Below are 17,517 nucleotides of genomic sequence, written 5' to 3'. Positions count from 1 at the left end.
TGATGCATTAAAAAATATACCATTACATTTAACCAAATACAAATGACGTTGATAACTTTTTTATCGTTCGACCTATTAAAAACTGTGGTCGCCAGAATGTAGCCCTTTCGAAACCATTCAACTTTTATTCCAAGCATTTTTAATATCTTGAAGAATAAGCGAGATATTCAAGAAAAAAGCTACGGTCGAAATTCACTAAGCGCCAGAAAAATTTTTGTCGAAAAATTCGATTTTGTATTAGGAGAACATGATACGATAGGAGGTCTTATTTTTTAAATTTTCTTGAATATCTCTTAAACTATTCGTTTTTCGCTATATATGGCCTAATACTTTTTTGTAGAGAATACAAAGACGCATCGATTGATGCATTGAAAATATACCATTACATTTAAGCAAATACAAATGACCTTGATAACTTTTTTATCGTTCGTCCTACTAAAAAACTGAGGTCACCAGAATGTAGCCCTTTCGAAACCATTCAACTTTTATTCCAAGCATTTTTTAATATCTTGAAGAATAAGCGAGATATTCAAGAAAAAAAGCTACGGTCGAAATTCCCTAAGCGCCAGAAAAATTTTTGTCGAAAAATTCGATTTTGTATTAGGAGAACATGATACGATAGGAGGTCTTATTTTTTAAATTTTCTTGAATATCTCTTAAACTATTCGTTTTTCGCTATATATGGCCTAATACTTTTTTGTAGAGAATACAAAGACGCATCGACTGATGCATTAAAAAATATACCATTACATTTAAGCAAATACAAATGACGTTGATAACTTTTTTATCGTTCAACCTACTAAAAAACTGAGGTCACCAGAATGTAGCCCTTTCGAAACCATTCAACTTTTATTCCAAGCATTTTTAATATCTTGAAGAATAAGCGAGATATTCAAGAAAAAAGCTACGATCGAAATTTCGTAAGCGCCAGAAAAATTTTTGTCGAAAAATTCGATTTTGTATTAGGAGAACATGATACGATAGGAGGTCTTATTTTTTAAATTTTCTTGAATATCTCTTAAACTATTCGTTTTTCGCTATATATGGCCTAATACTTTTTTGTAGAGAATACAAAGACGCATCGATTGATGCATTAAAAAATATACCATTACATTTAAGCAAATACAAATGACGTTGATAACTTTTTTATCGTTCAACCTACTAAAAAACTGAGGTCACCAGAATGTAGCCCTTTCGAAACCATTCAACTTTTATTCCAAGCATTTTTAATATCTTGAAGAATAAGCGAGATATTCAAGAAAAAAAGCTACGGTCGAAATTCCCTAAGCGCCAGAAAAATTTTTGTCGAAAAATTCGATTTTGTATTAGGAGAACATGATACGATAGGAGGTCTTATTTTTAAATTTTCTTGAATATCTCTTAAACTATTCGTTTTTCGCTATATATGGCCTAATACTTTTTTGTAGAGAATACAAAGACGCATCGATTGATGCATTAAAAAATATACCATTACATTTAAGCAAATACAAATGACATTGATAACTTTTTATCGTTCGTCCTACTAAAAACTGAGGTCACCAGAATGTAGCCCTTTCGAAACCATTCAACTTTTATTCCAAGCATTTTTAATATCTTGAAGAATAAGCGAGATATTCAAGAAAAAAAGCTACGGTCGAAATTCACTAAGCGCCAGAAAAATTTTTGTCGAAAAATTCGATTTTGTATTAGGAGAACATGATACGATAGGAGGTCTTATTTTTAAATTTTCTTGAATATCTCTTAAACTATTCGTTTTTCGCTATATATGGCCTAATACTTTTTTGTAGAGAATACAAAGACGCATCGATTGATGCATTAAAAAATATACCATTACATTTAAGCAAATACAAATGACATTGATAACTTTTTTATCGTTCGTCCTACTAAAAACTGAGGTCACCAGAATGTAGCCCTTTCGAAACCATTCAACTTTTATTCCAAGCATTTTTAATATCTTGAAGAATAAGCGAGATATTCAAGAAAAAAGCTACGATCGAAATTCCTAAGCGGTAGAAAAATTTTTGTCGAAAAATTCGATTTTGTATTAGGAGAACATGATACGATAGGAGGTCTTTTTTTTTAAATTTTCTTGAATATCTCTTAAACTATTCGTTTTTCGCTATATATGGCCTAATACTTTTTTGTAGAGAATACAAAGACGCATCGATTGATGCATTAAAAAATATACCATTACATTTAAGCAAATACAAATGACGTTGATAACTTTTTTATCGTTCAACCTACTAAAAAACTGAGGTCACCAGAATGTAGCCCTTTCGAAACCATTCAACTTTTATTCCAAGCATTTTTTAATATCTTGAAGAATAAGCGAGATATTCCAGAAAAAAGCTGCGGTCGAAATTCCCTAAGCGCCAGAAAAATTTTTGTCGAAAAATTCGATTTTGTATTAGGAGAACATGATACGATAGGAGGTCTTATTTTTTAAATTTTCTTGAATATCTCTTAAACTATTCGTTTTTCGCTATATATGGCCTAATACTTTTTTGTAGAGAATACAAAGACGCATCGATTGATGCATTAAAAATATACCATTACATTTAAGCAAATACAAATGACCTTGATAACTTTTTTATCGTTCAACCTACTAAAAAACTGAGGTCACCAGAATGTAGCCCTTTCGAAACCATTCAACTTTTATTCCAAGCATTTTTTAATATCTTGAAGAATAAGCGAGATATTCAAGAAAAAAAGCTACGGTCGAAATTCCCTAAGCGCCAGAAAAATTTTTGTCGAAAAATTCGATTTTGTATTAGGAGAACATGATACGATAGGAGGTCTTATTTTTAAATTTTCTTGAATATCTCTTAAACTATTCGTTTTTCGCTATATATGGCCTAATACTTTTTTGTAGAGAATACAAAGACGCATCGATTGATGCATTAAAAAATATACCATTACATTTAAGCAAATACAAATGACGTTGATAACTTTTTTATCGTTCAACCTACTAAAAAACTGAGAGGTCACCAGAATGTAGCTCTTTCGAAACCATTCAACTTTTATTCCAAGCATTTTTTAATATCTTGAAGAATAAGAGATAGACTCAAGAAAAAGCATGATCGAAATTCCTAAGCGGTAGAAAAAATTTTTGTCGAAAAATTCGATTTTGTATTAGGAGAACATGATACGATAGGAGGTCTTATTTTTTGCAAATTTTCTGAATATCTCTTGAACTATTCGTTTTCGCTATATATGGCCTAATACTTTTTTGTAGAGAATACAAAGACGCATCGATTGATGCATTAAAAAATATACCATTACATTTAAGCAAATACAAATGACATTGATAACTTTTTATCGTTCGTCCTACTAAAAACTGAGGTCACCAGAATGTAGCCCTTTCGAAACCATTCAACTTTTATTCCAAGCATTTTTAATATCTTGAAGAATAAGCGAGATATTCCAGAAAAAAGCTACGATCGAAATTCCTAAGCGCCAGAAAAATTTTTGTCGAAAAATTCGATTTTGTATTAGGAGAACATGATACGATAGGAGGTCTTATTTTTAAATTTTCTTGAATATCTCTTAAACTATTCGTTTTTCGCTATATATGGCCTAATACTTTTTTGTAGAGAATACAAAGACGCATCGATTGATGCATTAAAAAATATACCATTACATTTAAGCAAATACAAATGACATTGATAACTTTTTTATCGTTCAACCTACTGAAAAACTGAGGTCACCAGAATGTAGCCCTTTCGAAACCATTCAACTTTTATTCCAAGCATTTTTTAATATCTTGAAGAATAAGCGAGATATTCAAGAAAAAAAGCTACGGTCGAAATTCCTAAGCGGTAGAAAAATTTTTGTCGAAAAATTCGATTTTGTATTAGGAGAACATGATACGATAGGAGGTCTTATTTTTAAATTTTCTTGAATATCTCTTGAACTATTCGTTTTTCGCTATATATGGCCTAATACTTTTTATAGAGAATACAAAGACGCATCGATTGATGCATTAAAAAATATACCATTACATTTAAGCAAATACAAATGACGTTGATAACTTTTTTATCGTTCAACCTACTAAAAAACTGAGGTCGCCAGAATGTAGCCCTTTCGAAACCATTCAACTTTTATTGCAAGCATTTTTTAATATCTTGAAGAATAAGCGAGATATTCAAGAAAAAAGCTACGGTCGAAATTCCCTAAGCGCCAGAAAAATTTTTGTCGAAAAATTCGATTTTGTATTAGGAGAACATGATACGATAGGAGGTCTTATTTTTAAATTTTCTTGAATATCTCTTGAACTATTCGTTTTTCGCTATATATGGCCTAATACTTTTTGTAGAGAATACGGAGACGCATCGATTGATGCATTAAAAAATATACCATTACATTTAAGCAAATACAAATGACGTTGATAACTTTTTTATCGTTCGTCCTACTAAAAACTGAGGTCACCAGAATGTAGCCCTTTCGAAACCATTCAACTTTTATTCCAAGCATTTTTAATATCTTGAAGAATAAGCGAGATATTCAAGAAAAAAGCTACGATCGAAATTCCTAAGCGGTAGAAAAATTTTTGTCGAAAAATTCGATTTTGTATTAGGAGAACATGATACGATAGGAGGTCTTATTTTTAAATTTTCTTGAATATCTCTTAAACTATTCGTTTTTCGCTATATATGGCCTAATACTTTTTTGTAGAGAATACAAAGACGCATCGATTGATGCATTAAAAAATATACCATTACATTTAAGCAAATACAAATGACGTTGATAACTTTTTTATCGTTCAACCTACTAAAAAACTGAGGTCACCAGAATGTAGCCCTTTCGAAACCATTCAACTTTTATTCCAAGCATTTTTTAATATCTTGAAGAATAAGCGAGATATTCAAGAAAAAAAGCTACGGTCGAAATTCCTAAGCGATAGAAAAATTTTTGTCGAAAAATTCGATTTTGTATTAGGAGAACATGATACGATAGGAGGTCTTATTTTTTAAATTTTCTTGAATATCTCTTAAACTATTCGTTTTTCGCTATATATGGCCTAATACTTTTTCTAGAGAATACAGAGACGCATCGATTGGTGCATTAAAAATATACCATTACATTTAAGCAAATACAAATGACGTTGATAACTTTTTTATCGTTCAACCTACTAAAAAACTGAGGTCACCAGAATGTAGCCCTTTCGAAACCATTCAACTTTTATTCCAAGCATTTTTTAATATCTTGAAGAATAAGCGAGATATTCAAGAAAAAAAGCTACGGTCGAAATTCCCTAAGCGCCAGAAAAATTTTTGTCGAAAAATTCGATTTTGTATTAGGAGAACATGATACGATAGGAGGTCTTATTTTTTAAATTTTCTTGAATATCTCTTAAACTATTCGTTTTTCGCTATATATGGCCTAATACTTTTTTGTAGAGAATACAAAGACGCATCGATTGATGCATTAAAAAATATACCATTACATTTAAGCAAATACAAATGACGTTGATAACTTTTTTATCGTTCAACCTACTAAAAAACTGAGGTCGCCAGAATGTAGCCCTTTCGAAACCATTCAACTTTTATTCCAAGCATTTTTTAATATCTTGAAGAATAAGCGAGATATTCAAGAAAAAAAGCTACGGTCGAAATTCCCTAAGCGCCAGAAAAATTTTTGTCGAAAAATTCGATTTTGTATTAGGAGAACATGATACGATAGGAGGTCTTATTTTTTAAATTTTCTTGAATATCTCTTAAACTATTCGTTTTTCGCTATATATGGCCTAATACTTTTTTGTAGAGAATACAAAGACGCATCGATTGATGCATTAAAAAATATACCATTACATTTAAGCAAATACAAATGACATTGATAACTTTTTTATCGTTCAACCTACTAAAAAACTGAGGTCACCAGAATGTAGCCCTTTCGAAACCATTCAACTTTTATTCCAAGCATTTTTTAATATCTTGAAGAATAAGCGAGATATTCCAGAAAAAAGCTACGATCGAAATTCCTAAGCGGCAGAAAAATTTTTGTCGAAAAATTCAATTTTGTATTAGGAGAACATGATACGATAGGAGGTCTTATTTTTAAATTTTCTTGAATATCTCTTAAACTATTCGTTTTTCGCTATATATGGCCTAATACTTTTTTGTAGAGAATACAAAGACGCATCGATTGATGCATTAAAAAATATACCATTACATTTAAGCAAATACAAATGACATTGATAACTTTTTTATCGTTCGTCCTACTAAAAACTGAGGTCACCAGAATGTAGCTCTTTCGAAACCATTCAACTTTTATTCCAAGCATTTTTAATATCTTGAAGAATAAGCGAGATATTCAAGAAAAAAGCTACGATCGAAATTCCTAAGCGGTAGAAAAATTTTTGTCGAAAAATTCGATTTTGTATTAGGAGAACATGATACGATAGGAGGTCTTATTTTTAAATTTTCTTGAATATCTCTTGAACTATTCGTTTTTCGCTATATATGGCCTAATACTTTTTATAGAGAATACAAAGACGCATCGATTGATGCATTAAAAAATATACCATTACATTTAAGCAAATACAAATGACGTTGATAACTTTTTATCGTTCGACCTATTAAAAACTGAGGTCACCAGAATGTAGCCCTTTCGAAACCATTCAACTTTTATTGCAAGCATTTTTTAATATCTTGAAGAATAAGCGAGATATTCAAGAAAAAAGCTACGGTCGAAATTCCCTAAGCGCCAGAAAAATTTTTGTCGAAAAATTCGATTTTGTATTAGGAGAACATGATACGATAGGAGGTCTTATTTTTAAATTTTCTTGAATATCTCTTGAACTATTCGTTTTTCGCTATATATGGCCTAATACTTTTTGTAGAGAATACGGAGACGCATCGATTGATCCATTAAAAAATATACCATTACATTTAAGCAAATACAAATGACCTTGATAACTTTTTTATCGTTCGTCCTACTAAAAAACTGAGGTCACCAGAATGTAGCCCTTTCGAAACCATTCAACTTTTATTCCAAGCATTTTTTAATATCTTGAAGAATAAGCGAGATATTCAAGAAAAAAAGCTACGGTCGAAATTCCCTAAGCGCCAGAAAAATTTTTGTCGAAAAATTCGATTTTGTATTAGGAGAACATGATACGATAGGAGGTCTTATTTTTAAATTTTCTTGAATATCTCTTAAACTATTCGTTTTTCGCTATATATGGCCTAATACTTTTTTGTAGAGAATACAAAGACGCATCGATTGATGCATTAAAAATATACCATTACATTTAAGCAAATACAAATGACATTGATAACTTTTTTATCGTTCAACCTACTAAAAAACTGAGGTCACCAGAATGTAGCCCTTTCGAAACCATTCAACTTTTATTCCAAGCATTTTTTAATATCTTGAAGAATAAGCGAGATATTCAAGAAAAAAAGCTACGGTCGAAATTCCCTAAGCGCCAGAAAAATTTTTGTCGAAAAATTCGATTTTGTATTAGGAGAACATGATACGATAGGAGGTCTTATTTTTAAATTTTCTTGAATATCTCTTGAACTATTCGTTTTTCGCTATATATGGCCTAATACTTTTTATAGAGAATACAGAGACGCATCGATTGGTGCATTAAAAAATATACCATTACATTTAAGCAAATACATATGACCTTGATAACTTTTTTATCGTTCGACCTACTAAAAACTGAGGTCACCAGAATGTAGCCCTTTGTATTAGGAGAACATGATACGATAGGAGGTCTTATTTTTTAAATTTTCTTGAATATCTCTTAAACTATTCGTTTTTCGCTATATATGGCCTAATACTTTTTTGTAGAGAATACAAAGACGCATCGATTGATGCATTAAAAAATATACCATTACATTTAAGCAAATACAAATGACATTGATAACTTTTTTATCGTTCGTCCTACTAAAAACTGAGGTCACCAGAATGTAGCCCTTTCGAAACCATTCAACTTTTATTCCAAGCATTTTTTAATATACTGAAGAATAAGCGAGATATTCAAGAGAAAGAGCTACGATCGAAATTCCCTGAGGGATAGAAAAATTTTTGTCGAAAAATTCGATTTTGTATTAGGAGAACATGATACGATAGGAGGTCTTATTTTTTAATTTTCTTGAATATCTCTTGAACTATTCGTTTTTCGCTATATATGGCCTAATACTTTTTATAGAGAATACAAAGACGCATCGATTGATGCATTAAAAAATATACCATTACATTTAAGCAAATACAAATGACGTTGATAACTTTTTTATCGTTCAACCTACTAAAAAACTGAGGTCGCCAGAATGTAGCCCTTTCGAAACCATTCAACTTTTATTCCAAGCATTTTTAATATCTTGAAGAATAAGCGAGATATTCAAGAAAAAAAGCTACGGTCGAAATTCCCTAAGCGCCAGAAAAATTTTTGTCGAAAAATTCGATTTTGTATTAGGAGAACATGATACGATAGGAGGTCTTATTTTTAAATTTTCTTGAATATCTCTTGAACTATTCGTTTTTCGCTATATATGGCCTAATACTTTTTGTAGAGAATACGGAGACGCATCGATTGATGCATTAAAAAATATACCATTACATTTAAGCAAATACAAATGACATTGATAACTTTTTTATCGTTCGTCCTACTAAAAACTGAGGTCACCAGAATGTAGCCCTTTCGAAACCATTCAACTTTTATTCCAAGCATTTTTAATATCTTGAAGAATAAGCGAGATATTCAAGAGAAAGAGCTACGATCGAAATTCCCTGAGGGATAGAAAAATTTTTGTCGAAAAATTCGATTTTGTATTAGGAGAACATGATACGATAGGAGGTCTTATTTTTAAATTTTCTTGAATATCTCTTAAACTATTCGTTTTTCGCTATATATGGCCTAATACTTTTTTGTAGAGAATACAAAGACGCATCGATTGATGCATTAAAAATATACCATTACATTTAAGCAAATACAAATGACCTTGATAACTTTTATCGTTCGACATACTAAAAACTGAGGTCACCAGAATGTAGCCCTTTCGAAACCATTCAACTTTTATTCCAAGCATTTTTAATATCTTGAAGAATAAGCGAGATATTCAAGAAAAAAAAGCTACGATCGAAATTCCCTAAGCGGCAGAAAAATTTTTGTCGAAAAATTCGATTTTGTATTAGGAGAACATGATACGATAGGAGGTCTTATTTTTAAATTTTCTTGAATATCTCTTGAACTATTCGTTTTTCGCTATATATGGCCTAATACTTTTTCTAGAGAATACAGAGACGCATCGATTGGTGCATTAAAAATATACCATTACATTTAAGCAAATACAAATGACGTTGATAACTTTTTTATCGTTCAACCTACTAAAAAACTGAGGTCACCAGAATGTAGCCCTTTCGAAACCATTCAACTTTTATTCCAAGCATTTTTTAATATCTTGAAGAATAAGCGAGATATTCAAGAAAAAAGCTACGGTCGAAATTCCCTAAGCGCCAGAAAAATTTTTGTCGAAAAATTCGATTTTGTATTAGGAGAACATGATACGATAGGAGGTCTTATTTTTTAAATTTTCTTGAATATCTCTTAAACTATTCGTTTTTCGCTATATATGGCCTAATACTTTTTTGTAGAGAATACAAAGACGCATCGATTGATGCATTAAAAATATACCATTACATTTAAGCAAATACAAATGACGTTGATAACTTTTTTATCGTTCGACCTATTAAAAACTGAGGTCGCCAGAATGTAGCCCTTTCGAAACCATTCAACTTTTATTCCAAGCATTTTTTAATATCTTGAAGAATAAGCGAGATATTCAAGAAAAAAGCTACGATTGAAATTCCCTAAGCGCCAGAAAAATTTTTGTCGAAAAATTCGATTTTGTATTAGGAGAACATGATACGATAGGAGGTCTTATTTTTTAAATTTTCTTGAATATCTCTTAAACTATTCGTTTTTCGCTATATATGGCCTAATACTTTTTTGTAGAGAATACAAAGACGCATCGATTGATGCATTAAAAATATACCATTACATTTAAGCAAATACAAATGACGTTGATAACTTTTTTATCGTTCAACCTACTAAAAAACTGAGGTCACCAGAATGTAGCCCTTTCGAAACCATTCAACTTTTATTCCAAGCATTTTTTAATATCTTGAAGAATAAGCGAGATATTCAAGAAAAAAAGCTACGGTCGAAATTCCCTAAGCGCCAGAAAAATTTTTGTCGAAAAATTCGATTTTGTATTAGGAGAACATGATACGATAGGAGGTCTTATTTTTTAAATTTTCTTGAATATCTCTTAAACTATTCGTTTTTCGCTATATATGGCCTAATACTTTTTTGTAGAGAATACAAAGACGCATCGATTGATGCATTAAAAAATATACCATTACATTTAAGCAAATACAAATGACGTTGATAACTTTTTTATCGTTCAACCTACTAAAAAACTGAGGTCACCAGAATGTAGCCCTTTCGAAACCATTCAACTTTTATTCCAAGCATTTTTTAATATCTTGAAGAATAAGCGAGATATTCAAGAAAAAAGCTACGGTCGAAATTCCCTAAGCGCCAGAAAAATTTTTGTCGAAAAATTCGATTTTGTATTAGGAGAACATGATACGATAGGAGGTCTTATTTTTTAAATTTTCTTGAATATCTCTTAAACTATTCGTTTTTCGCTATATATGGCCTAATACTTTTTTGTAGAGAATACAAAGACGCATCGATTGATGCATTAAAAAATATACCATTACATTTAAGCAAATACAAATGACATTGATAACTTTTTTATCGTTCAACCTACTAAAAAACTGAGGTCACCAGAATGTAGCCCTTTCGAAACCATTCAACTTTTATTCCAAGCATTTTTTAATATCTTGAAGAATAAGCGAGATATTCAAGAAAAAAAGCTACGGTCGAAATTCACTAAGCGCCAGAAAAATTTTTGTCGAAAAATTCGATTTTGTATTAGGAGAACATGATACGATAGGAGGTCTTATTTTTTAAATTTTCTTGAATATCTCTTAAACTATTCGTTTTTCGCTATATATGGCCTAATACTTTTTTGTAGAGAATACAAAGACGCATCGATTGATGCATTAAAAAATATACCATTACATTTAAGCAAATACAAATGACATTGATAACTTTTTTATCGTTCAACCTACTAAAAAACTGAGGTCACCAGAATGTAGCCCTTTCGAAACCATTCAACTTTTATTGCAAGCATTTTTTAATATCTTGAAGAATAAGCGAGATATTCAAGAAAAAAGCTACGGTCGAAATTCCCTAAGCGCCAGAAAAATTTTTGTCGAAAAATTCGATTTTGTATTAGGAGAACATGATACGATAGGAGGTCTTATTTTTTAAATTTTCTTGAATATCTCTTAAACTATTCGTTTTTCGCTATATATGGCCTAATACTTTTTCTAGAGAATACAGAGACGCATCGATTGGTGCATTAAAAATATACCATTACATTTAAGCAAATACATATGACCTTGATAACTTTTTTATCGTTCAACCTACTAAAAAACTGAGGTCACCAGAATGTAGCCCTTTCGAAACCATTCAACTTTTATTCCAAGCATTTTTTAATATCTTGAAGAATAAGCGAGATATTCAAGAAAAAAAGCTACGGTCGAAATTCCCTAAGCGCCAGAAAAATTTTTGTGGAAAAATTCGATTTTGTATTAGGAGAACATGATACGATAGGAGGTCTTATTTTTTAATTTTCTTGAATATCTCTTAAACTATTCGTTTTTCGCTATATATGGCCTAATACTTTTTTGTAGAGAATACAAAGACGCATCGATTGATGCATTAAAAATATACCATTACATTTAAGCAAATACAAATGACATTGATAACTTTTTTATCGTTCAACCTACTAAAAAACTGAGGTCACCAGAATGTAGCCCTTTCGAAACCATTCAACTTTTATTCCAAGCATTTTTAATATCTTGAAGAATAAGCGGGATATTCAAGAAAAAAGCTACGATCGAAATTCCCTAAGCGCCAGAAAAATTTTTGTCGAAAAATTCGATTTTGTATTAGGAGAACATGATACGATAGGAGGTCTTATTTTTTAAATTTTCTTGAATATCTCTTAAACTATTCGTTTTTCGCTATATATGGCCTAATACTTTTTTGTAGAGAATACAAAGACGCATCGATTGATGCATTAAAAAATACCATTACATTTAAGCAAATACAAATGACCTTGATAACTTTTTTATCGTTCGACATACTAAAAAACTGAGGTCACCAGAATGTAGCCCTTTCGAAACCATTCAACTTTTATTCCAAGCATTTTTTAATATCTTGAAGAATAAGCGAGATATTCAAGAAAAAAAGCTACGGTCGAAATTCCCTAAGCGCCAGAAAAATTTTTGTCGAAAAATTCGATTTTGTATTAGGAGAACATGATACGATAGGAGGTCTTATTTTTAAATTTTCTTGAATATCTCTTAAACTATTCGTTTTTCGCTATATATGGCCTAATACTTTTTCTAGAGAATACAGAGACGCATCGATTGGTGCATTAAAAAATATACCATTACATTTAAGCAAATACAAATGACGTTGATAACTTTTTTATCGTTCAACCTACTAAAAAACTGAGGTCACCAGAATGTAGCCCTTTCGAAACCATTCAACTTTTATTCCAAGCATTTTTAATATCTTGAAGAATAAGCGAGATATTCAAGAAAAAAAGCTACGGTCGAAATTCCCTAAGCGCCAGAAAAATTTTTGTCGAAAAATTCGATTTTGTATTAGGAGAACATGATACGATAGGAGGTCTTATTTTTAAATTTTCTTGAATATCTCTTAAACTATTCGTTTTTCGCTATATATGGCCTAATACTTTTTTGTAGAGAATACAAAGACGCATCGATTGATGCATTAAAAAATATACCATTACATTTAAGCAAATACAAATGACGTTGATAACTTTTTTATCGTTCAACCTACTAAAAACTGAGGTCGCCAGAATGTAGCCCTTTCGAAACCATTCAACTTTTATTCCAAGCATTTTTAATATCTTGAAGAATAAGCGAGATATTCAGAAAAAAGCTACGATTGAAATTCCCTAAGCGCCAGAAAAATTTTTGTCGAAAAATTCGATTTTGTATTAGGAGAACATGATACGATAGGAGGTCTTATTTTTTAAATTTTCTTGAATATCTCTTAAACTATTCGTTTTTCGCTATATATGGCCTAATACTTTTTTGTAGAGAATACAAAGACGCATCGATTGATGCATTAAAAAATATACCATTACATTTAAGCAAATACAAATGACATTGATAACTTTTTTATCGTTCAACCTACTAAAAAACTGAGGTCACCAGAATGTAGCCCTTTCGAAACCATTCAACTTTTATTCCAAGCATTTTTTAATATCTTGAAGAATAAGCGAGATATTCAAGAAAAAAAGCTACGGTCGAAATTCCTAAGCGCCAGAAAAATTTTTGTCGAAAAATTCGATTTTGTATTAGGAGAACATGATACGATAGGAGGTCTTATTTTTTAAATTTTCTTGAATATCTCTTAAACTATTCGTTTTTCGCTATATATGGCCTAATACCTTTTGTAGAGAATACAAAGACGCATCGATTGATGCATTAAAAAATATACCATTACATTTAAGCAAATACAAATGACGTTGATAACTTTTTTATCGTTCAACCTACTAAAAAACTGAGGTCACCAGAATGTAGCCCTTTCGAAACCATTCAACTTTTATTCCAAGCATTTTTAATATCTTGAAGAATAAGCGAGATATTCAAGAAAAAAGCTACGGTCGAAATTCCCTAAGCGCCAGAAAAATTTTTGTCGAAAAATTCGATTTTGTATTAGGAGAACATGATACGATAGGAGGTCTTATTTTTTAAATTTTCTTGAATATCTCTTAAACTATTCGTTTTTCGCTATATATGGCCTAATACTTTTTTGTAGAGAATACAAAGACGCATCGATTGATGCATTAAAAAATATACCATTACATTTAAGCAAATACAAATGACATTGATAACTTTTTTATCGTTCAACCTACTAAAAAACTGAGGTCACCAGAATGTAGCCCTTTCGAAACCATTCAACTTTTATTCCAAGCATTTTTTAATATCTTGAAGAATAAGCGGGATATTCAAGAAAAAAGCTACGATCGAAATTCCCTGAGCGCCAGAAAAATTTTTGTCGAAAAATTCGATTTTGTATTAGGAGAACATGATACGATAGGAGGTCTTATTTTTTAAATTTTCTTGAATATCTCTTAAACTATTCGTTTTTCGCTATATATGGCCTAATACTTTTTTGTAGAGAATACAAAGACGCATCGATTGATGCATTAAAAATATACCATTACATTTAAGCAAATACAAATGACGTTGATAACTTTTTTATCGTTCAACCTACTAAAAAACTGAGGTCACCAGAATGTAGCCCTTTCGAAACCATTCAACTTTTATTCCAAGCATTTTTTAATATCTTGAAGAATAAGCGAGATATTCAAGAAAAAAAGCTACGGTCGAAATTCCCTAAGCGCCAGAAAAATTTTTGTCGAAAAATTCGATTTTGTATTAGGAGAACATGATACGATAGGAGGTCTTATTTTTTAAATTTTCTTGAATATCTCTTAAACTATTCGTTTTTCGCTATATATGGCCTAATACTTTTTTGTAGAGAATACAAAGACGCATCGATTGATGCATTAAAAAATATACCATTACATTTAAGCAAATACAAATGACATTGATAACTTTTTTATCGTTCAACCTACTAAAAACTGAGGTCACCAGAATATAGCCCTTTCGAAACCATTCAACTTTTATTCCAAGCATTTTTTAATATACTGAAGAATAAGCGAGATATTCAAGAGAAAGAGCTACGATCGAAATTCCCTGAGGGATAGAAAAATTTTTGTCGAAAAATTCGATTTTGTATTAGGAGAACATGATACGATAGGAGGTCTTATTTTTTAAATTTTCTTGAATATCTCTTGAACTATTCGTTTTTCGCTATATATGGCCTAATACTTTTTTATAGAGAATACAGAGACGCATCGATTGATGCATTAAAAAATATACCATTACATTTAAGCAAATACAAATGACGTTGATAACTTTTTTATCGTTCAACCTACTAAAAAACTGAGGTCACCAGAATGTAGCCCTTTCGAAACCATTCAACTTTTATTGCAAGCATTTTTTAATATCTTGAAGAATAAGCGAGATATTCAAGAAAAAAAGCTACGGTCGAAATTCCCTAAGCGCCAGAAAAATTTTTGTCGAAAAATTCGATTTTGTATTAGGAGAACATGATACGATAGGAGGTCTTATTTTTTAAATTTTCTTGAATATCTCTTAAACTATTCGTTTTTCGCTATATATGGCCTAATACTTTTTTGTAGAGAATACAAAGACGCATCGATTGATGCATTAAAAAATATACCATTACATTTAAGCAAATACAAATGACGTTGATAACTTTTTTATCGTTCAACCTACTAAAAAACTGAGGTCACCAGAATGTAGCCCTTTCGAAACCATTCAACTTTTATTCCAAGCATTTTTTAATATCTTGAAGAATAAGCGAGATATTCAAGAAAAAAAGCTGCGGTCGAAATTTCGTAAGCGCCAGAAAAATTTTTGTCGAAAAATTCGATTTTGTATTAGGAGAACATGATACGATAGGAGGTCTTATTTTTTAAATTTTCTTGAATATCTCTTAAACTATTCGTTTTTCGCTATATATGGCCTAATACTTTTTTGTAGAGAATACAGAGACGCATCGATTGATGCATTAAAAAATATACCATTACATTTAAGCAAATACAAATGACGTTGATAACTTTTTTATCGTTCAACCTACTAAAAAACTGAGGTCACCAGAATGTAGCCCTTTCGAAACCATTCAACTTTTATTCCAAGAATTTTTTAATATAAAATTGAATGCTTGTTTCTTAAATACAAGTGTGCAGTTTTTAATACTCCATTCGATATATCTTGGCATTTTTTAGAAAAAACTATCAAGGCATATATAGCAAAAAACTTGTTATTTAAGAAATAATTAAGTTTGTTTAAATATCTTTTAAATTAATTTTTCGCTATATATGGCTTAATGCTTTTTTATGGAAAATACCATGGTACGTCGGTTGATGTATTAAAAATTATGATTGTACCTCTAATAGATTTAAACATTGAAATGTATAATTTATGTTTTATTTAGAATTGTTAATTTTAATGAAAGTGATATTAAGGAATAGAATATAATATATATATTACTTTATTATTTTATTTTTTGTACAACAACACATATTAAATTTATTGAAATTTATTATAGCTTAATAAATAAATGATTCAGTTAATACTTTATGTATATTGACATTTGTAGATAAATACAAGTCTGGCATCTTTCGTTCAAATAAATATAAATGTAGATATAATAGTGCATGTCGTAGATGATTAAATTATTAGTATAAGTTTAATCAATTATTTAATATTTGTGTGAATGAATTAAATATATATACATTTAAAATGATATTATGTCATTACTTACTTATTTGTCATTTTTTCTTTTTTCTGCAATGCATATAAAATATTTTAAAATAAAGAGTCTTCGAAAGACAAGAAAATCATAAAATCATCAAAAATAAGATTTGATTAAATAAGATACAATGGAAAATAGAGCAAAAATATATATTGACTATGTCGTGATACAATTAGCTTTTCAAGAAATATACTTGATATGTATTTTATTTTTATAGATTGTTATTTCGCGATCTTTTATTCCTTTATTCGATTAGTTTCTATTTTATTTCACCATGTCGTGGATAGAATTGATTGACTTCTGCAAATGAATTTCCGATTTCGTGTTTTGAATACACATCGGGAATCGAAGAAGTGAAAGCACCCACTATTGATCAATCGAATTGGATACAGGAGAAAATCGTTATCTTTTAAACGCATTCTTTGTTTAGAACTTTTTATCGAGTTTTAGAAAAAAATATAATGGAATATGCATGTTTCAATCTATATTTATTAATCAATATAATTGATTCAATCAATCATTAATTATTTTCAATATCAAATTTATTGTATATTGATTGTAAAATAAATTTCGTTAAATTCTAAATTCTGTCTAAATTCAGTGATGCATATACGATAAAAGATAAAATATCTCAAGTAATTTTGGTAGTAACTTTATGTTTGAAAATTATTCGATTTTCAGGCGATGAACGCGCTTAATAATTTTCGAAATCTATTAACCACCATTCATAATTATGTATGCAAGTGCGAAACATTGATTTATTCTGCTAGCCACGAGTTCACATCCTGTTAATAACAAATGCCAATCATACTAACGTGGAAACTAATTTTCTCGCTTGATCAATCATTGTCTGAAATGTTGAAATGGTGTTAATACTTCTATAATACTAAAGCATTCGATATTTTAAAATTATATTAAAATTAAAAAATTAACAAGCACCAAGTTTTTTATTTAAAATTAAATCTATAATTATAACAAAT

The 17,517-nt window shown here is 30.0% G+C and overlaps 1 protein-coding gene across 4 annotated transcripts in view; it reads left to right on the top strand.

The window, feature by feature from the left end:
- The window catches only part of LOC107993995 (FH1/FH2 domain-containing protein 3), a 232,713-nt gene that overhangs the window by 211,614 nt on the left and 3,582 nt on the right, over positions 1-17,517 (top strand). The window lies entirely within an intron of this gene.

The sequence above is a fragment of the Apis cerana genome, linkage group LG6 (assembly GCF_029169275.1).
Source record: "Apis cerana isolate GH-2021 linkage group LG6, AcerK_1.0, whole genome shotgun sequence".
NCBI lineage: Eukaryota > Metazoa > Arthropoda > Insecta > Hymenoptera > Apidae > Apis > Apis cerana.
Note: the sequence above shows the minus strand (reverse complement) of the source record. Positions and strands in the feature narration are given on the sequence as shown.